Source organism: Balaenoptera borealis, assembly GCF_965194805.1.
Source record: "Balaenoptera borealis genome assembly, chromosome: 4".
Lineage (NCBI taxonomy): Eukaryota > Metazoa > Chordata > Mammalia > Artiodactyla > Balaenopteridae > Balaenoptera > Balaenoptera borealis.
The window spans coordinates 107,844,917-107,867,603 of NC_138861.1; the positions used below are offsets into that span (position 1 = coordinate 107,844,917).

Below are 22,687 nucleotides of genomic sequence, written 5' to 3' on the forward strand. Positions count from 1 at the left end.
AGAAACTCCTCTCTATCCTGGCTCCTTCCTCACCTTTTTGGAACAGTTCCTCAGAGCAATCTGAGACGCTGTATCCTGGGCTATAGGCCTCAGTAAGTTCCCCGAATAAAACATATCTTATAACTCTTAGGTTGTGTGTTTTTGTTTGTTCGTTTGTTATTTTGTCAACATTGTGTGTTTTACTTATTTATTTTTCTGCCACGTTTTTTCCCCATGATGCATGAGGTGAGATGCATGAGGTCAGGTATTTTCATTTGTGCTTTTAGTTGCCGAGTGTTGAGCATCTAGAATAGTGTCTGGTGAGTATCAGGGACGTGTATGTGTTGATGAAATAATTAAATCAAAGCTAGCAATGTTGATAAACAATATTTAATTGGGACCCATGACCACTCACATCTAAGTCTTCTCTTAGATAGTTTCTGTAGTAAACCTCCCTCCACATGGCCACCTGAAGGGTCTCATGCACACACAGACCAGGCAAAGGAACATCTTGTTACAGCTGGTGCTTTGGTCCCAAATGCCTGAGAAGGATCCCAGAACCCTGGTGGGCTGAGCTGGGACACAGATATCGTTCGTGTTCTCTGTGGATATCACTCTGATTGCCAGGAAAGGCAAGTCCAGGGAAAACAAAGACAAACAGACAGCTTTTTCCTTTGGCTTCTAGGTCTGGTTTTGAAATAACAGTTTGGTATTTAAGCTTTTTGGCTGGCAAAATAAAATGCCACAAATAGAATGTCCTTAGTCAACTTAATTACATTTTATTACTGTGCTATGATGGGCTTTGTCTGTCCTTAGGCAGAGCAGCATAATGTAAAGTGTAATCCATACGGTGAAGATTGTCAAACTTTTAACGTATGTCCATTTTGTTGTGAATTCTTTATCAAGGGAGCCTGCTATTGGTGTTGAAACCACAATAGTCCTGGAAAGTCTACTGAGTGCTAGAGCGGGGATGATGTGATTTACACAGCCTTGCCACCCCTACAGTCCATTTTCCAAACAGCAGTCGGAGTGGTCTTACAGAATTTAAGTCTGAACCTGTCAGTCACTCTCTTGTTCAAAACCCAGGAAGAGATTCGCGCATCCCTCAGGATAAAGCTCAAAGGCCCTTGCAAAGGCCTTAGAGGCTCCGGATCCCCACTCCCTTCCGACCTCACGTGTCCACCTCATGTGCTTCCTTCCAGCCACCTGGCATCCTCCTGTTCCTGCAACAAGCCAAGAGTCATCAATCCTGCTTTCTCTGCTGCTTGTTAACGCCCCAGCCCAAAGCACTCTCCTCCCAGATGCTGGTGTGGCTCATTCCTCTCCGCCTTCAAGTCTCTGCTCAAATGTTGGCTTTCCTTGCCCCCAGCCTTCTCTGACCCACCTGTCTAAAGCAGCACACCTGCCCTCTCTTACCCCACTTCCTTCTTTGTGGTCCTCATCACCTCTGACACACACACACACATCTTTGTGTTTTCTTTGTCTATCCCTCAACTGGACTCTGGCAGGAGGGAATTTGTTTTGATCGCAGCTCTGTTTCAAGTGCCTAGAATAGCGCCAGGCACTTTGTGGATACTTAATCCTGCCTCCCTGTGACTGTGCTGGTTTTGTGAGTGACCAGAAGTCGTAAAAGGCAAGCCAAAGAGACCAGTACTTACTTATTTGCAAGAGATGAGATGAGAGAGAGGGGAAGAGAGAAAGGGGAAAAGAGAGAGGGGAGAGAGAGAGAGAGAGAGAGAGAGAGAGGGAGAGGGACACAGAGAGACAGAGACAGAGAGACAGAGACAGAGATTGAGAAGACCACTGTTCAGGAAACCCCCAAGTTTTACCCTTGTTCTCACAAGAGAATCCTTGTTTGGGGATTCCTGAAACACTAGCTGAATCTAGACCCGGTCCACCCATATCTGTGCTCCTCCCACTGTGATGTGGGCGAGAGAAGGTAGGACCAGGGAAGGAGAAGTCAGAGCTCCCCCCAGAGGTCGCTACCTGCTCTGGTTCACCCACCAGCTGCCCTCAAGTCTGAGCACGAAACTTCCCTGAACTGACCCTTATGATTTTAAATAATCAAAGGAAGACAGTCTAAATCTGAAACATTTGGGAGCTAAGAACCTGATTTGGCCCAGGAAAGCTGATGCTTATTAAAATCTTCAAAGGCCAAACATGCAAACGGACCATGTTTTAGATTATCTCCCTCTTTTGTCATGTCTGCAACAATTGTCACAGCACTAAAATCAAAAGCTCCAAGAGTTCACTTTTCCTCCTACACACACCTCTTTGCTGGAGAAGTTCCAGAACATTCTCCAGACTTGTGGGTCACAAAGAGAGCGTGTGTGTGGTCAGGGGGCCTCTCTGACAGTCTGCACTTGGGCCAAGTTATTTTCAAAACTGAGATGAGTTTAGAGAGGTCATTATAGTTCAGGATTTAAAATAAAAGTTTCAGGAAGGCTCATGTGTTTCACTTAAAATGCAAAATATATGGGTGATGTCATGCTGGCTATTTTTATATGAGGCCTTTTGGAGATAAACATTTGCTATAAATTTCAATCCGTCAAGGGAAAAGAAGGGAATATAATTTTTTTTTCTAGTGATTACTTACTCTATGACAAGAACTAGTCTGGGTGCTTGCAGCACACACTTAACCAGCTCACTGTCCTTGTCTTAAGCAATGACCCCAGTTCCAACCTCCTAGAGAAAAACAAAGAAGCATCATCATGATTCCCTCAATTTCCCTCCTATCCTTAATTTATTCACATTCCCAACCATCCTCACTCGATTCCTGCCTGTCTCAGCGGACACAGGTGTGAGTCAAGACTCATGATTTTTTAAGACCAAGCCTTCCCCTCAGGTGGTTGTTTTGACCCACCTCTTGCCTCACCTAGATGACCTTCTCTCATTCTCGGGTATCTTCAACTTCCACCACTGACTGTTTGCTCTCAGCCTGTACAAATGTTCAAGTCTCTTTCCATCCTTGAAATAACCTTGACTTGGCTCCCTTGACCCACCTGTAACCACCATGCGTCTCTGTTCTTCCAAGGAAAATAAAACCTGTAGGTTAATGGCATCTCATAGGACCAAAAAGGGGTGAAGAAAGCATATCAACTCTTCAGAAGCCACTTTCTGAAAGCATCCATAAGTGCCCGGCCATTCTGTGCTTAGGAGTAGGTGGTGATGCCTATTTCCAAACTATACCAATTTGAAGGCTCAAAACTTGCCATAAATTTCCCATTTCCTTGGTTTCTAGAGTGGTCTAGCCAAGTCCAACGAGACATTAGAGATTGACCATTAAGGGTGAGAGCCTTGGGGGATGTGTCTGCACAAGTATCTGAATAGGGAGGGGGATATATAAAGACAGTGAGGAGTAGAGATTGTTTCTGTTCTGGTTTTGAGGCTTCATAGAGAGAGTTGTTAATGTCAGGGGCTGAAAGCAGTGTTTCTTGGAAAACTTTTCAGGAAGACATTTCCAGTAAAGACTTGAGTCTTTGGGTACAAGCACAACTACTTTGGGGCCAGGTGACTCAACATGGAGAGATGGCTTTCTCTCCATCTCTGACCAGAACTTAGTAACACTCTGGCTGCATGGAGATGATCAGTTTTGGGAAGACAAGAGATTACATTCTTCATATGAAAGTTACCATTCTCAAGATGACACCATTAAGGTATATGATTTGCATAGAGGACAGTGATTTGGTCCATGATTTGCCTAAGGACTGTCGTAGAGGAATTCAGGAACACATGTGGGCACAGTATAGAGACACTAGGGGGAAGTTGCTCAGAGAGAGGAGAGGGCATGACACTGGATTGTTGATATTATCAGTGTCTTTATCAGTATGCCTGGCCTGGGGAGGCCAGAGGACTGACATGTGATCTCCAAAAGGGCAGAGAGTTTTGTCTGTTTGGATCACTCCTGATTCAATAAATAAATATATATTCAGACAGATGTAGAAAAGAAACTTAAGGTTACCAGGGGGTAAGGGGGGGGGGAAGGGATAAATTGGGAGATTGGTATTGACATATACATAGTACTATATATAAAATAGATAACTAATAAGAACCTACTGTACAGTACAGGGAACTCTACTCAATACTCTGTAATGGCCTATATGGGAAAATAATCGAAAAAAGAGTGGTTATATGTACATGTATAACTGATTCACTTTGCTGTACACCTGAAACTAACACATTATAAATCAACTATACTCCAATAAAAATGAAAAAGTATACATATATTCAATGAACATGAGATGAATTTGGTTGCATTGGGGACAGAAAAAAGTGGTGAGCCTGCAGAGAGCTGGATATTTAGTCTGACGAGCTACACCCCAGGAAGAAGTGGCTAAGTTCAGACTAAGGGTATGAAAAAGAGAGTGGAGAAAGATAATGGCCTCTTGTTAAGAAAGTTTGGTTGTAAAAATAAGGTGACAATTCAGATGGAAGTCTAAGAAGGTTATGGGATTCATTACATGCTACAATGTGGTACAAACTGTACCATAACAGGTAGGAAATACAAAATAGGCTTGAGCAGATCAGACATTATTTTGACTAGCAGGTCTTGCATTATCTCAATGACCTTCCTATCAACCAGGTGAGAGGGGAGGGGCACTTGTGTTCATTCCTTTTTCCAGGTAAGGATCCAGAGAATAAGTTTAAATATCTTGCTCAAGGTCACAGAATTCATACGTGAACAGGAATCCATGGCTTTGAATTACATTCTGTCATTTTTTTCCCACCTTACCATAGTGCAGAAATGAGGTTTTGGCTGATGACCAGATTTCGATTCTGTGAACTCTTTTTGGTTTGTTTCGTTTCCTCTTTTTAATTTTGCAATGGTGATTATGAGATAATAAGCTTTAGTCATCCATCTTTGACTGGAAAGGTCAGAGTGACATGAGGAGATAAATAAAATAGAAAGAAACTCAATTTAAAACTTGGCTTCCTGGGTTAAGATGAAGATAATGTATTGAAACAGTTGAACGTTTCCGTGAAGGTTTCAGTTCACATCTTAACCGCACAGAACAAGTTGCACAAATTCTAAGAATTATATCCCTTGGTAACACACACTGAAGTCACTTTTCAAAATGTCATCAAATGGCTTTACTGACTCTGTTTTGTAACATGTCATAAGCAGATGGCACTTTGAAGTATACGATGCAGCTTGAAAAACATAATTACTTAGACATTTTTGTCTGGTTTGCTAAGATAATGTGGTGAAGCCCAAAATGAAAGAATCTTGGTGTGTGTTGATCAAGAAAGGCCACACACCATTCAGGGGCTTTGTTCTAATTTCTTGCAGTCAAAGAGTTGATTCTTCAACTGTCAGCTCTTGGCTGAATTTGGTTTTATGAAGGTTTTTGCACTGGCCAAATAAAAGGTGCAAAGCAAAAAGAGAAGAGAACTACTATCTCTTGAATGTCTATTATCTGTCAGACTCTTTATATGGTAGTTAATTTAATTCTAAAGCAATTCTATGGGTAGCTATTATTACTCTTATTTTGGATATAAAGAAATTGAGGTCCAGAGACATTCCACACCTAGTTGTGTATAGAGCTGGAATCCACACCTTGATCTGACGTCCAATCCACTTCTTTCCATTACTCTGTAGTACTTTAGGTAGAATCCTGTCCCCACCTACTTCTTATTACTTGTTTTAAAATATTTTCATGCTCACAATTAAGTATTAGAATAAATGCAGCTAAGAAATGTTTATGTAATGTAGTTCTATTTATGTATCAAATTCCAAATTTATTGCTTTCAAAAATAGGAATTTATAGCATATTTTGACAAATACTGTAGACCGGCTCACAACCCATCCCAATCCACTTCTTCCCTGCGTTTCTCTATATGGAAGACTGGAAACAGAACACACAAGCTTCCAGAGTCCCTTGCAGCTAGGGGTGGCCATTTGACACAGTTTGGTCAATAAGATGCACACAGAGAGTCTCAGAAGAGGGTTTTCCTTCCCAAATAAAAAGCCAAAGTTTGACAAGAAGATTTTGCCTTCCTGCCTGGAATATGCACTCAATGCCTAGAGATGCAGCAACCGTCTTGCCATCATGAGGATGTAAACCACATGCTAATGCTGGTGAAGCAGGAATATAGAAGGAGCCTGGTTTCTTGGTGACATCTGAACAGCTACACCATCTTTTGATCACCTACCTCTCAGCTTCTTTTTATGTGAGAAAAATAAACCCCTTCCATGTGAAAGGAACTGGGCTTTCAGATACTCACAGACAAGTGCAATCCTAACTGATATACATAATAGCCAGAATTTTAAAAGACATTCCTGCTTTCCAACAGTGTTCCATTTTTTATGTGACTTTGGACCTGATTTATAGTTCTGAAACATTGGAAGTACAGACTCAAATTAGATACTAGATTCATTGGAATGTTGTTCATTTAGTTGGGCACAAACTGGAACAGAGTTAAGTCCCCACCCTAATTGTGGGAAAATGGCCAACAAAGCCTGTGATCATAGAGACTATGTTTCTTCCAAAAAGTCTGGACATCACTTCACCCAAAGCAATCGGTGTAGAGCAGGAGAGGGAGAGTAAGATGGCTGGACTTAACCCATCACCACCATTTTGCTTTGCACGGATGCAGACTTAGTCTTTGGTTGGAAAAACTAGAAGGGAACTTGGGGAATCATTTTGTCCATCTTTTCACCTTGGGTAAGGACCCCTCTGGAGTTATACCAGACATATATGATAACCAATCTTGTTTTAATAGAATCTGATAAAGCCCAAGAAACTGCCAGCAACACCGTAACTACCAGGAACATCATTTAAATCTGTACTGCTTATTGGTTGATATATCTGGTTCTAGTATTAATAAAGAAAAATGTCATTAAAATAGCATACATACTAGTTCTTCTTCTCCAAAGAAGACAAATCCTCTGCCTTTTCCCTCAGGAGGCCATTTCAACACTTAAAAACTTGCAGTAAATTCCTTTTTTATTTAAATAGAATGTGCATTGTATGTGGGAATAAAAAGCCCTTTGTCTTTCTAAAGCAGAGTAGTGGAGTGGCAAGTTGGTTGGTTGTGGAGTAAGGCAGCCCTAGATTCAAGCTGTAGTTCTTCCACTTCCTAGCCAGTGAACTTGATGGTTACTTAACTACACTGAGCCTCAGCTTCTCATCTGTAAAATAAGCAGAGACATAGGCACACTATACTTGGATTGTGGCAAGGAGCTAATGTATGTAAAATGCTAGAACATCATTTGCATTGAAAGTGAGTACACAGGACTTCCGTGGTGGTGCAGTGGTTAAGAATCTGCCTGCCAATGCAGGGGACATGGGTTCGAGCCCTGGTCCGGGAAGATCCCACATGCCGCGGAGCAACAAGCCCGTGAGCCACGACTACTGAAGCCTGCGCACCTAGAGCCCGTGCTCTGCAACAAGAGAAGCCGCTGCAAGGAGAAGCCTGTGCACTGCAACGAAGAGTAGCCCCAGCTCGCTGCAACTAGAAAAAGCCCGCACGCAGCAACGAAGACCCAATGCGGCCAAAAAAAAAAAAAAAAATAGTGAGTATACAATAGTAGTTCTCTCCCACCTTGCTCTCCCTACTGGACAGCAGCTCACTGCTTACAATAGCTTTAGAGCGTCAAAGAGCATCCTTGAATTGCCCACAACTCTCTACTACCAGTTAACTAAATTCAAAGTCCTAATCTCATCCTCTTTGCTCTTATTTTTCAGTCCTTGGATTCTAACATTGGACCTTGTTTCCAAAACAATTTTTAAAAATGTGTTTGCAATTTGGAGAGATCACATTTTTATAAATTAAGCACCAAATATCAGTATTTGAGAATCAAAAACATTGACCTGTACATTTTAGGTTGCCATGCATACAAAATTCTCGATCTAAGTCGTCGATCCATAATTGGGGTTTACACCATGGTGCTAACAGCAAAATGGAGCCATGAGACAATCATCTGGATTGTTCCAGCCAACAATACTCTGACCACAAATATTTGGTGGATTGGGAGACAAAGACTCCTCTGGTACAATTATCTGCACCGTGACCTTCACTTTGGATGGATGCTGTCTCAGCCCCAAGTGAGGTCTGCTGCACAATTTTAAGAAAGGAAACATTTCAGACCATGGATTGTTTCTTAAAGCCATGCACATGACTCTTGGCTAATAGAATGTTGGATCAGCCAACTTCTGGCAGCTTTGCCTCTTGGCTCCACTGACATGTGTGCAATTTCAGACTTGAAGCCACACATGAAGTCATTGGGAAGCTCACACAATTCATCTCTAAAAATCTGCCATACAGTGGTTCTTGTCTTTTCCAGCAATGTAATCCCTAGGAATTGTGATGATTTGAGCATTTTAAAAGGAATCACTAATTAATCGTCATTCACTTAGGACTTATTCATTTATCTTTGTTAAGAAAAACCTTTTGAAAAAACCCAGAAAATGGAATGAAAGAATGAAATAACTGTAGTATAGTTTGGTTCAGGGATTTTGTTTTTCTTGTTCTTATACAATCACTCATGGCATAAGATCCTAACACAGGGAAAGGAACCGACAAAACCCACTTTCAGTACTAACAGAAGCCCCATAGATTTCCTCCACCTCTGCAGTTTGGAGGTGATGAAACCAAGACCTAACGAGTTTCAATGATTTGGTCAGTGTCATGTGGTGAGTAAGTGGCTTAACCATGGCTTTGGTGTTTTTCTTATGATCCGTGACTGTGCTAACTACCACTTCCTCAGTGAGGCAATCCCGGACCACCTTAGCTAAAGAAGTATCCCCTTCCCCACCCTTGCAGTCACTCTGTCTCATGACCACATTTTATTTTCTTCATAGCACTTATCAGTCTTCCAAATTACATTCTGATTTATAATTCTGTTCACTCCTCCTCTACAGGTATGAAGGCAGAGACCTGGGCTCTTGTTCACTGCTATATCTAGAATAATACTTAGTACATAATAGGTGCCCAATAAATATTTGTGGCTTGAATGGACCAGAACTGGGAGGAAAGGAACTTCTGTTCATTGGGCATCTACTATTCTGGGTGTTATGCTGATTGTTTATGTCTGTTACACACGCTTGAGAGGTAAATGACATACTTGGAGTCTTGGAGTTAGAAAGTGGTGAAGCCAGGATTCAAAGCCAGGGATATTTCACTTCAAATCCTGAAGCTGGCTAACACTGGAAATTATTTCCAGTGTTCAATGGTTCCTGCTCTACCATGCCTTCCGTGACCTCTCTTTGAGGTATCTGGACTTCCCGGTATGTGTTTTGACATCTCCCTGTTGGCTTGTATGTCTCTGTGCCGCCCTAATCTCCAGAGAAATCAATCTGATTATGTTTTATTCAGCACTGTGAATATTCTATGTTGCTGGTTTCTCTGTGTAAAGTTCATTGAGTAATTTTCTCAGATTATAGATACAGCTCTTCTAATATGGTGGTGAATTCCACTGAGTTGTACTGACTTATAATAAAAGGCCTACAAAGGGAAAGAAATCTACCCATCGGCTTACACTGAAGACTGATGCAATCAAAGGAGTTGATGACAAGAAGTTCAGATGGTCACAGGGCTTAGAAGGTCACATGTGCCGAAAGATGAGGAAAACACTGGGATAGAAACAAGACAGTAAATCACTCTGAAATAATGTTGATTCTGACCACAGGGAAATCCAAAAATTTGAATGGGGAAAGTGCTCCATCTCTTGTCCTTAACAGAACTTTTCACCTCCTTCAGGTGAAGGTTGTATGGGATGCCGCAATCCATTTTTCCCCAGATTACAAAACATGATGACCACAGTGACTGTCTAACTTTGAGGCAGATCTGAATCCTCTGGTGAATGATTAACACAGGGACCCAGGGACCTGCTTTATTTAGTTAATGAGGCACAGAGTAAAGGCCTCCTGAATGACAAACATAATCATCTTTCACTAGCTCACTCTTCCTTGTAGGGGACAGTATGGGCCTGACCTGGTCCAGAGGATGGAGTTGTGAAAAGAGCACAAGACTTCAAAAATCTGTGCTTCACCCCCAGCCCTGCTAATTTCTAAGTGTATGACTTTGGATTACGTCTTCACATCTTTGAGCTTCAGTTTCCTTGTCTGAAATCCTCACGGTCCATGGTCAGCAACATTTACCTAGAAGGCCATGAACAGATAAGTGACCTGGAAGATAAAATAGTAGAAATAGCTACTGCAGAGCAGAATAAAGAAAAAAGAATGAAAAGAATTGAGGACAGTCTCAGAGACCTCTGGGACAACATTAAACGCACCAATATTTGAATTATAGGGGTCCCAGAAGAAGAAGAGAAAAAGAAAGGGACTGAGAAAATATTTGAAGAGATTATAGTTGAAAACTTCCCTAATATGGGTAAGGAAAGAGTCACCCAAGTCCAGGAAGCGCAGAGAGTCCCTTACAGGGTAAATCCAAGGAGAAACACGCCAAGACACATATTAATCAAACTATCAAAAACTAAATACAAAGAAAAAATATTAAAAGAAGCAAGGGAAAAACAACAAATAATATACAAGGGAATCCCCATAAGGTTAACAGCTGATCTTTCAGCAGAAACTCTTCAAGCCAGAAGGGAGTGGCAGGACATATTTAAAGTGATGAAAGGGAAAAACCTACAACTGAGATTACTCTACCCAACAAGGATCTCATTCAGATTTGAGGGAGAAATTAAAACCTTTACAGACAAGCAAAAGCTAAGAGAATTCAGCGCCACCAAACCAGCTTTACAACAAATGGTAAAGGAACTTCTCGAGGCAGGAAACACAAGAGAAGGAAAAGACCTACAATAAAAAGCCCAAAACAATTAAGAAAATGGTAATAGGATCATACATATTGATAATTACCTTAAATGTAGATAGATTAAATGCTCCAACCAAAAGACATAGACTGGCTGAATGGATACAAAAACAAGACCCGTATATATGCTGTCTACAAGAGACCCACTTCATACCTAGGGACACATACAGACTGAAAGTGAGGGGATGGAAAAAGGTATTCCATGCAAATGGAAATCAAAAGAAAGCTGGAGTAGCAATTCTCATTTCAGACAAAATAGATTTAAAACAAAGACTATTTCAAGAGACAAAGAGGGATGGATAAAGGATGCATGTGAAAGAACCTGACAACACAAGGGAAGGAGGCAGTGGTTAGAAACATGGACTTCCTCCATTATGATAAAGCTGGATCATTTACTCCCAAATCCAGCCCTGCCAGCCATCACCTGTGTGGCCATGGGCAAGTTACTTAGTTACTGCTAGCCTCAGTTTCTCATATATGTGAGATGAAAACAATACTTTACTTACATTAACTCTCAAGCTTCATGCAAACCCCACTATTATTACCTTCATTTTATGGAAAGCAAACTGAGGCACAGAGGAGTTAAATAACCAACCCTGGGTCACACAGAGGCTAATCAGTATGTGTCTCCAGGTGCTCTGGTTGCAAGACACTACTCTTTACCAGTGAGCCACCTGCTCCAAAGACCACATGACACATGGCCAGTAGACAGCCAAACATATGGCAGATGCTCAGTAAATGTTTCCCAATCTTTGAAGAATTTCCTTTCACATTCCAGACATACATCCCTCCACCTTATGATCCACTGCATCACACATGTTCCCTGCAGCCATAGGGTTCTTGATGAGGGACCCTGGAAAAGGACATGAGGTCCTGGGGAAGCTGTAGGGACTCACGGAACAGAGGTCGATCGAAACAGAACTATTTCTTTTAAGTGAGCTACATTCCTGCAATTACTTCTAAGCCCTTAACCACAATCTAATTTAAAATACACGTAAAAGGGAGACTTTCAAGATGGCGGAGGAGTAAGACGTGGAGATCACCTTCCTCTCCACAAATACATCAGAAATATATCTACACGTGGAACAACTCCTACAGAACACCTACTGAATGCTGGCAGAAGACATCAGACTTCCCAAAAGGCAAGAAACTCCCCACGTACCTGGGTAGGCAAAAGAAAAAAGAAAAAACAGAGACAAAAGAATAGGGACAGGACCTGTACCTCTGGGAGGGAGCTGTGAAGGAGGAGAAGCTTCCACACACTAGGAAGCCCCTTCACTGATGGAGACAGGGGATGGCAGGGTGGAAGCTTTGGAGCCATGGAGGAGAGCACAGAAACAGGGGTGCAGAGGGCAAAGCAGAGAGGTTCCCGCACAGAGGATCTGTGCCGACCAGCACTCACCAGCCTGAGAGGCTTGTCTGCTCACCTGTGGGATGGGTGGGGGCTGGGAGGTGAGGCTTGGGCTTCAGAGGTTGGATCCCAGGGAGAGGACTGGGGTTGGCTGAGTGAACACAGCCTGAAGGGGGCTAGTGTGCCACAGCTAGCCAGGAGTGAGTCCAGGAAAAACTATGGACCTGCCTAAGAGGCAAGAGACCATTATTTCAGGGTGCACAAGGAGACAGGATTCAGAGCACCGCCTAAACGAGCTCCAGAGATGGGCGCGAGTTGCAGCTATCAGTGTGGATCCCAGAGACGGGTATGAAACACTAAGGCTGCTGCTACAGCCACCAAGAAGCCTGTGTGCAAGCACAGGTCACTATACACACCTCCCCTCCTGGGAGCCTGTGCAGCCCGCCACTGTCAGGGTCCCTTGATCCAGCGACAACTTCCCCGGAGAACACACGGCGTGCCTCAGGCTGTTGTAATGTTATTCTGGCCTCTGCCGCCGCAGGCTCACCTCGCATTCCGTACCCCTCCTTCCCCCCGGCCTGAGTGAGCCAGAGACCCCGAATCAGCTGCTCCTTTAATCCATTCCTGTCTGGGTGGGGAACAGAAGCCCTCCAGTGACCTACACACAGAGGTGGGGACAAATACAAAGATGAACACCAGGAGCTGTGTGAACAAAGAAGAGAAAGGGAAATCTCTCCATGCAGCCTCAGGAGCAGTGGATTAAACCCCCCCAATCAACTTGATGTACCCTGCATCTGTGGAATACCTGAATAGACAAAGAATCAACCCAAAATTGAGGCAGTGGACTTTGGGAGCAACTATAGACTTGGGGTTTAATGTATGCAACTGACTAGTTTCTGATTTATGTTTATCTTAGTTTAGTTTTTAGCGCTTGTTATCATTGGTGGATTTGTGTTTTGGTTTGGTTGCTCTCTTCTTTCTTTCTTTTTTTTAAATTACCTTTAATTTTTTTTATTTTTAATAACTTTTAAAATTTTTTATTTTTTAATAACTTTATTTTATGTTATTTTTTCTTTCTTTCTTTCTTTTATTCTCCCTTTTCTTCTGAGCTGTGTGGCTGACAGGGTCTTGGTGCTCTGGCCGGATGTCAGCCCTGTGCCTCTGAGGTGGGAGAGCCGAGTTCAGGATATCAGTCAACCAGAGACCTCCTGGCTCCGTGTAATATCAAACAGCGAAAGCTCTCTCAGAGATCTCTACCTCAACGCTAAGACCCAGTTCCACTCAACGACCAAAAAGGTACAGTGCTGGACACCCTATGCCAAACAAGTAGCAAGACAGGAACACAACCCCACACATTAGCAGAGAGACTCCCTAAAATCATAATAACGACACAGACACACCAAAACACACCACCGGACACGGTCCTGCCCACCAGAAAGAAAAGATCCAGCCTCATCCACCAGAACACAGGCACCAGTCCCCTCTACCAGGAAGCCTACACAACCCACAGAACCAAACGTACCCACTGGGAGCAGACACCAAAAAACCAGGAACTACAAACCTGTAGCCTGCAAAAAGGAGACCCCAAAACACAGTAAGTTAAGCAAAATGAGATGACAGAGAAACACACAGCAGATGAAAGAGCAAGGTGAAAACCCACTAGACCAAGAGGAAATAGGCAGTCTACCTGAAAAAATATTCAGAGTGATGAGAGAAAAGATGATCCAAAATCTTGGAAACAGAATGGAGAAAATACAAGAAACACTTAACAAGGACCTAGAAGAACTAAAGAGCAAACAAACAATGATGAACAATAAAATAAATGAAATTAAAAATTCTCTAGAAGGAATCAATAGCAGAATAACTGAGGGAGAAGAACGGATAAGTGACCTGGAAGCAAAAATATTGGAAATAACTACCACAGAGCAGAATAAAGAAAAAAGAATGAAAAGAATTGAAGACAGTCTCAGAGACCTCTCGGACATTAAACACATGAACATTTGAATTATAGGGGTCCCAGAAGAAGAAGAGAAAAAGAAAAGGACTGAGAAAATATTTGAAGAGATTATAGTTGAAAATTTCCTAATATGGGAAAGGAAATAGTCAATCAAGCCCAGGACGCATAGAGAGTCGCATTCAGGATAAGTATGAGGAGAAACATGCCAAGACACATATTAATCAAACTATCAAAAACTAAATACAAAAAAAAATATTAAAAGCAGCAAGGGAAAAACAACAAATACCATACAAGGGAATCCCGATAAAGTTAACAGCTGATCTTTCACAGAAACTCTGCAAGCCAGAAGGGAATGGCAAGACATATTTAAAGTGATGAAAGGGAAAAACCTACAACCAAGATTACTCTATCCAGCAAGGATCTCATTCAGATTCGATGGAGAGAGTAAAACCTTTACAGACAAATGAAAACCAAGAGAATTCAGCACCACCAAACCAGCTTTACAACAAATGGTAAAGGAACTTCTCTGGCAGGAAACACAAGAGAAGGAAAAGACCTACAATAAGAAAACCAGAATAATTAAGAAAACGGTATTAGGAACATACATATTGATAATTACCTTAAATGTAAATGGATTAAATGCTCCAACCAAAAGACATAGACTGGCTGAGTGGATACAGAAACAAGACCTGTACATATGCTGTCTACAAAAGACCCACTTCAGACCTAGGGACACATCCAGACTGAAAGTGAGGGGATGGAAGAAGATATTCCATGCAAATGGAAAACAAAAGAGAGCTGAAGTAGCAATTCTATATCAGAAAAAATAGACTTTAAAATAAAGACTATTACAAGAGACAAAGAAGGACACTACATAATGATCCAGGGATCAATCCAAGAAGAAGATATAACAATTGCAAATATGTATACCCCCAACATGGGAGCACCTCAATACATAAGGCAAATGCTAACAGCAATAAATGTGGAAATTGACAGTAACACAATCATAGTAGGGGACTTTAACACCCCACTTTCATCAATGGACAGGTCATCCAAAGTGAAAATAAATAAGGAAACACAAGCTTTAAATGATACATTAAACAAGGTGAACTTAATTGATATTTATAGGACATTCCATCCAAAAACAGCAGATTACACTTTCTTCTCAAGTGCTCATGGAACATTCTCCAGGATAGATCATACCTTGGGTCACAAATCAAGCCTCAGGAAATTTAAGAAAATTGAAATCGTATCAAGTATTTTTTCTGACCACAATGCTATGAGACTAGATATCAATTACGGGAAAAAATCTGTAAAAAATAGAAACACATGGAGGCTAAACAATACAATACTTAATAACCAAGAGATCACTAAAGAAATCAAAGAGGAAATTAAAAAATACCTAGAGACAAATGACAATGAAAACACGACGACCCAAAACCTATGGGATGTGGCAAAAGCAGTTCTAAGCGGGAACTTTATAGCAATACGATCCTACCTCAAGAAACATGTAGCATCTCAAATAAAAAACCTAAACTTACAGCTGAAGCAATTAGAGAAAGAAGAACAAAAAAACCCAAAGTTAGCAGAAGGAAAGAAATCATAAAGATCAGATCAGAAATAAATGAAAAAGAAATGAAGGAAACAATAGTAAAGATCAATAAAACTAAAAGCTGTTTCTTTGAGAAGATAAGCAAAACTGATAAACCTGTAGCCAGACTCATCAAGAAAAAAAGGGAGAAGACTCAAATCAACAGAATTAGAAATGAAAAAGGAGAAGTAACAACTGAACCTGCAGAATTACAAAGGATCATGAGCGATTACTACCAGCAACTGTATTCCAATAAAATGGACAACCTGGAAGAAATGGATAGTTTCTTAGAAAAGCACAACCTTCTGAGACTGAACCAGGAAGAAATAGAAAATATAAACAGACCAATCACAAGCACTGAAATTGAAACTGTGATTAAAAATCTTCCAACAAACAAGAGCCCATGACCAGATGGCTTCACAGGTGAATTTTATCAAACATTTAGAGAAGAGATAACACCTATCTTTCTCAAACTCTTCCAGAATATAGCAGAGGGAGGAGCACTCCCAAACTCATTCTATGAGGCCACCATCACCCTGATACCAAAACCAGACAAAGATGTCACAAAAAAAGAAAACTACAGGCCAATATCACTGATGAACATAGATGCAAAAATCCTCAACAAAATACTAGCAAACAGAGTCCAGCAGCACATTAAAAGGATCATACAGCATGATCCAGTGGGGTTTATCCCAGAAATTGCAAGGATTCTTCAATACACACAAATCAATCAATGTGATAAACCATATTAACAAATTGAAGGAGAAAAACCGTATGATAATCTCAATAGATGCAGAAAAAGCTTTTGAAAAAATTCAACACCCATCTATGATAAAAACCCTACAGAAAGTAAGCATAGAGAGAATTTACCTCAACATAATAAAGGCCATACATATCAAACCCACAGCCAACATCATTCTCAATGGTGAAAAATTGAAAACATTTCCTGTAAGATCAGGAATAAGACAAGGTTGTCCACTTTCACCACCATTATTTTACATAGTTTTGAAAGTTTTAACCACAGCAATCAGAGAAGAAAAAGAAATAAAAGAATCCAAATCGGAAAAGAAGAAGTAAAACTGTCACTATTTGCAGATGACATGATAGTATACATAGAGAATCCTAAAGATGCTACTAGAAAACTACTAGAGCCAATCAATGAATTTGGTAAAGTAGCAGGATACAAAATTAATGCACAGAAATCTCTTGCATTCCTATACACTAATGATGAAAAATCTAAAAGAGAAATTAAGGAAACACTCCCATTTACCATTGCAACAAAAAGAATAAAGTACCTAGGAATAAACCTACCTAAGGAGACAAAAGACCTGTATGCAGACATCTATAAGACACTGATGAAACTAATTAAAGAGGATACAAACAGATGGAGGAATATACGATGTTCTTGGATTGGAAGAATCAACATTGTGAAAATGACTATACTACCCAAAGTAATCTACAGAATCAGTGCAATCTCCTTCAAACTACCAATGTCATTTTTCACAGAACTAGAACAAAAAATTTCACAATTTATATAGAAACACAAAAGACGCCGAATAGCCAAAGCAATCTTGAGAAAGAAAAATGAAGCTGGAGGAATCAGGCTCCCTGACTTCAGACTATACTACAAAGCTACAGTAATCAAGACAGTATGGTACTGGCACAAATACAGAAATATAGATCAGTGGAACAGGATAGAAAGCCCAGAGATAAACCCACACACATATGGTCACCTTATTTTTGATAAAGGAGGTAAGAATATACAATGGAGAAAAGACATCCTCTTCAATAAGTGGTGTTGGGAAAACTGGGCAGCTACATGTAAAAGAATGAAATTACAACACTCCCTAACACTATACACAATAATAAACTCAAAATGGATTAAAGACATAAATGTAAGGCCAGACACTCTAAAACTCTTGGAGGAAAATATAGACAGAACACTCTATGACATAAATTACAGCAAGATCCTTTTTAACCCACTTCCTAGAGAAATGGAAATAAGAAAAAAAATAAAGAAATGGGACCTAATGAAACTTAAAATCTTTTGCACAGCAAAGGAAAACAAACAAGATGAAAAGAAAACCCTCACAATGGAAGAAAATATTTGCAAATGAAGCAACTGACAAAGGATTAATCTCAAAAATTTACAAGCAGCTCATGCAACTCAGTATCAAAAAAACAAACAAGTCAATCCAAAAATGAGCTGAAGGCCTAAATAAACATTTCTCCAAAGAATATATACAGATTGCCAACAAACACATGAAAGAATGCTCAACATCACTAATCATTAGAGAAATGCAAATGAAAAGCAGAATGAAGTATCTCCACACATCAGTCAGAATGGCCATCATCAAAATATCTACAAACAATAATTGCTGGAGAGGGTGTGGAGAAAAGGGAACCCTCTGGCACTGTTGGTGGGAATGTAAATTGATACAGCCACTTTGGAGAACAGTATGGAGGTTCCTTAAAAAACTAAAAATAGAACTACCATACCACCCAGCAATCCTACTACTGGGCATATACCCTGAGAAAACCATAATTCAAAAAGAGTCATGTACCGCAATGCTCATTGCAGCTCTATTTACAATAGCCAGGACCTGGAAGCAACCTAGGTGTCCATCGATAGATGAATGGATAGAGAAGATGTGGCACGTATACACAATGGACTATTACTCAGCCATAAAAAGAAACGAAATTGAGTTATTTTTGGTGAGGTAGATGGACCTAGAGTCTGTCATACAGAGTGAAGTAAGTCAGAAAGAGAAAAACAAATACCGTATGCTAACACATATATATGGAATCTAAAAAGAGAAAAAGAAAAAGAAAAAATGGTTCTGAAGAACCTAGGGGCAGGACAGGAGCAAAGATGCAGATGTAGCGAATGGATTGAGGACACGGGGAGGGGGAAGGGTAAGCTGGGATGAAGTGAGATAGTGGCATGGACATATATACACTACCAAATGTAAAATAGATAGCTAATGGGAAGCAGCCGCATAGCACAGGGAGATCAGCTGAGTGCTTTGTGACCACCTAGAGGGGTGGGATAGGGAGGGTGGGAGGGAGACCCAAGAGGGAGGAGATATGGGGATATATGTATTTATATAGCTGATTCACTTTGTTATAAAGCAAAAACTAACACACCATTGTACAGCGATTATACTCCAATAAAGATGTTAAAAAACAATACTCGTAAAAGACACATGTTCTACAACAATGCATTATTTATGAAACTATGCAATCCATTCATAGAATTACTATTAATACAAACTCGTAGTTTTACCAATGCAGTCTAGATATTTTCATACATATATTGCAGTGAATGCATTGTCTTTTCCAAAGTTATGTGCAGTTATGGGCACATTCATTTAATAAAATAAACAGTAAATAAATCAGCACCCTTAACCAAAGGTAAATTGAGCGCACGGTTTATACTGCTACAAGGAAATCTCCGCAGGACAGTAAGAGCTTTAATGTTTTCTTTTTCCTCTATTTAAAGCCTACAAAACAAAGGAAAAACCTTCAACTTGAATTATGTAGCCACTGACTCGATGATCATTCTGTTTTTCAGAGGAGGTGACGGAGCCCCTTTTGTTTGCTCCCACAAGTGTGCACATCAGCCTCTCACTCCTCTTGTTTATGGATCTATAGCCATGAGAGAGCGTATCTGCCAAGTCAAGGGCTGTTTTCAAAACTAACCCAAGCAAAGCAGATTCTGACTTTTGCTTTCTCTCTTCTGTTCCACATGAGCTGCCCCCAGAGGAGATGTTTCATTGAGAAAGTCCAGGTCAGTAAACACCCCCAAACCTCAGAGAAGAACAGAGAAAGAGTAACACCAGCGTGAGCCAAACGACTCATCTCTGGGAGGAAAAAAAGACTGAAGAGGTTTCATTTCAATCGGGAGAGAGGGATATTTACTTACATCGCTTGCAAGACCTTCCAACAGCTTGAGTCTTTGAACTCTACTGCACACAGATGTGGAGCTTTCACTTGAAATCTCCCTCCCTTTGGCAGTGAGGAGGACTCATAGCTCTTTGGGGCTTCAGATTGATAAGTAATTTCCTGATTCATTTCAAAAGCATCCTCCCAGGCTCCGAGCAGAGACAGGGGGAGACGAACCAGCCAGGCCCACGCTGTGCGGAGATGCCACGGCCTACACAGACCTCCCAATGGTTCGATCGAGCCTGAAAGAAGGGTTTGTGAACCTCACAAACAAAAATAAATCTCCTCCTCTATCTGGTGACTCACTCCCCGAATCACACTTGAGAAACAGCACAAAGAGTCTAGACAATATTTGCTCTAAAAGTGTAAAATTCAAGTTGAACGGCATCTTATATTTCTTGCTGGGGGAAATCGGGGGCACCTTTGATGGGTCTTCAGGGCAGGTCGTGATTGTTTCCTCATGAGCCACTTCAGAGAATGTTCTTAGAGACCAGGCCATCCAGCCCCTTCAGTTTACAGAGGAAGAAGATCAAGATGAGGGGTGACAGGCCTTGGCCAGGATCACACAGGCCATGAGGGGAAGGACTGGAACCAAAAGGCCTCCTGGCAGTCAAACCAGAACTCTGTCCCCTACAGGTAGGTGGAGACAGACACAAAATTTTGAGGTCTGGCTCTTGATCTTTAGGACACATGTCACTGGATACTTCTGTCCTTAATTCTTCTGTGTCTCAGTTTACCCAGGTGCAAAATGGGAATCCTAATAATAGCTCTCCTTGCTTGGTCATACAATATGGTGATCTCTATGAATAAGCGTCATCAAGGATGAAAGCAATTACACTATATGATGGACTTTTATCAACCTGGCCCAAATTACACACTTCTCTTCTCCTTTCCATTCTCATGTTCCACCAACATTATTTTCTGTGCTAGAAGAAGACATCAAGTGACCTTGGGGGAAAAGGAAAATATTGGTTGGAAAATGGTATGGGGCATGGAGAAAACTTTGACCTTGGAAAACTAGGTCAAGATCAGATGACTAGGTAGAGCAAGGCTTGACATTTGCTATGGAAAGGACTCCGGGTCTGGAATCAGAAAATCAAGGCTTGGCCACTCTGCGTCTAACACTTACCAGCCAAGGGAGCCCCATTTAAATATTCCAAACCACAGTGTCATCCCTGGAGACATGATCCCTGTCCTGCTGTGCTCACCTCCTTTTGCTGTGGTGAAATTCAAATGAGGTCTTCACTGAGATGGTGCTTATCAGCCTGTGCAGGCTTTGAAACTGGAAAGCAGTGTTTGCCAGCACTCAGCACAGCACTTCACACAGAACACATTGTTGATGGGGTGGTGCAACTATCACTTCCCATTTCTTCTGTGACATTGGCTCACAACCCTTAGTGCCTGAGATCCTGGGTCCTTGGCCTTTTGTTCTTCTCCTTTTAAGGAGTATATTTCACCTTTCTTCCCTGTCATCCCATCTCTTGGCACTTGTCTCCCCATGCTGGCCACTACTGGTTTTCTTAGGGTTTAAGCGACTTTCCATTTCTCATGCAACAGTAAGAATAAAAACAAGGAGAAAACATTTGCTCAATCACATGGAAAAGCATCAGAAGTCTTAACACAGACTGGATCTTTGCTTTGGAAGTCGTCACAACCAAACACCAAATGAATCGAGGTCAGCCTCATTTTTGAAAATGCTCAAGCCCCAAACCAGCTCATGTTTAGTTATTCCACTCACTTCCTTTGCCCTTTCATAAATCTATTCTTTAAATGTCATTGCAATTAAGATTTGCACTTGATCATCTATAAGAGCAATTTTCTAAGTGAGCCTCATTTTAGTCGGCTTAGGCTGCCATAACAAAATATCATAGACTGGTGGCTTCAACAACAGAAATTTATCTTCTCACAGTTCTGGAGGCTGGAAACCTGAGATCAAGGAACCAACATGATCGGGTTCTGAGGAGAGCCCTTTCCCTGGTTTGTAGACTGCCTCTTGTTGTGTCTGCTCACAAGAGAAGGAGAGATCTCTTTCTCTCTTCCTCTTTTTATAAGGCCACAGTCCTTTTGGATCAGGGCCCCACCCTTATGACCTCATTTAACCTTAATTACCTCCTAAAGATCCTATCTCTAGATACATTCACATTGGGGGTCAGGGTCTCAACATATGAATTTTGGGGGGGACACAAATTCGGTCCATACTGAACCTGGAGAAAGTGAGAGAAGAGAACTAACATTTATTGAGCCCTTACTGGGCATAAGGTCCTACTTGTTTCTTTTCTCAGTCAATCTTCACAACAACTGTGATAGTCGGTATTTCCTTTTCCAAGGTCACAAAGCCAATAAGGGGCTGTGTCCAAATGTAAACTGTGGTAACCAAAGCTCTGCTCTTTCCATGACACATTCTGCCTCCACCTCTTTTTCTCTCCTTGATTCTGAGCCAGGAACCTCCATTTATCTTTCCTGCTAATTCCCAGCTCAGTTGCCTTGAGGCAGGACATTGTTACCCACGGCACTTTGAGAAGGCAAAGGGGGTAGAGGGAGCTCTGTGGTTTCCCTTGGGGTCCTCACTGAATTTAGGCTGACAGCTGTGGAGAGCCTGCCCAGAATGTTCTCTCCCTGCTTTCTTCGCAGCCTCCTTTATGTTGATAAATTTTTCTCATCATTTCAAACTCAACTTGTGTTCCTTCCTCAGGGAAGCTTTCTTTGACCTGCTCCTCACCTACGTTAGCTCTCTCTTGCTCTCTCTTATATATTATCCTATACTCCCCCTTCATAATTTTTTTCCTTTTGTAAAACTTCATAAATGTTTCTTCACAGTTGTAGTAGTTGTTACAATAGCTATAATACTTCTAAGATAATTTGTATAATGTTTGTCTTTCTACTGGTTTGTAGACTCCCTGAGGGCAGGGATGTTTTTCCCACTGAAGTATCTGCAGCAATTAGACCACTAACAAGAGGACTTACAGGGAAGGAAGGGCGGGGTAGGAAAAGGTGAACCAAGGAAAATAAATAGTAGAAAGAGGCTAACAGATTCCTTTACAGTCATGTGACTGGCACATATATGCCTGAGAGAGAGCGCCATCTAATT

The 22,687-nt window shown here is 41.2% G+C and overlaps 1 protein-coding gene across 5 annotated transcripts in view; it reads right to left on the reverse strand.

Annotated features, from left to right (window-relative positions):
* Window positions 1-22,687, reverse strand: part of C1QTNF7 (C1q and TNF related 7) — a 147,989-nt gene that overhangs the window by 67,741 nt on the left and 57,561 nt on the right. For 2 of the 5 annotated variants that reach the window (XM_082389535.1, XM_082389534.1), the window contains exon 2: window positions 19,580-20,547. The exons of the other annotated variants lie outside the window; for them this stretch is intronic. The gene's annotated coding sequence lies outside the window, so the exon portion shown is untranslated. The remainder of the gene's footprint in view (window positions 1-19,579; window positions 20,548-22,687) is intronic. 5 annotated transcript variants of the gene reach the window in all.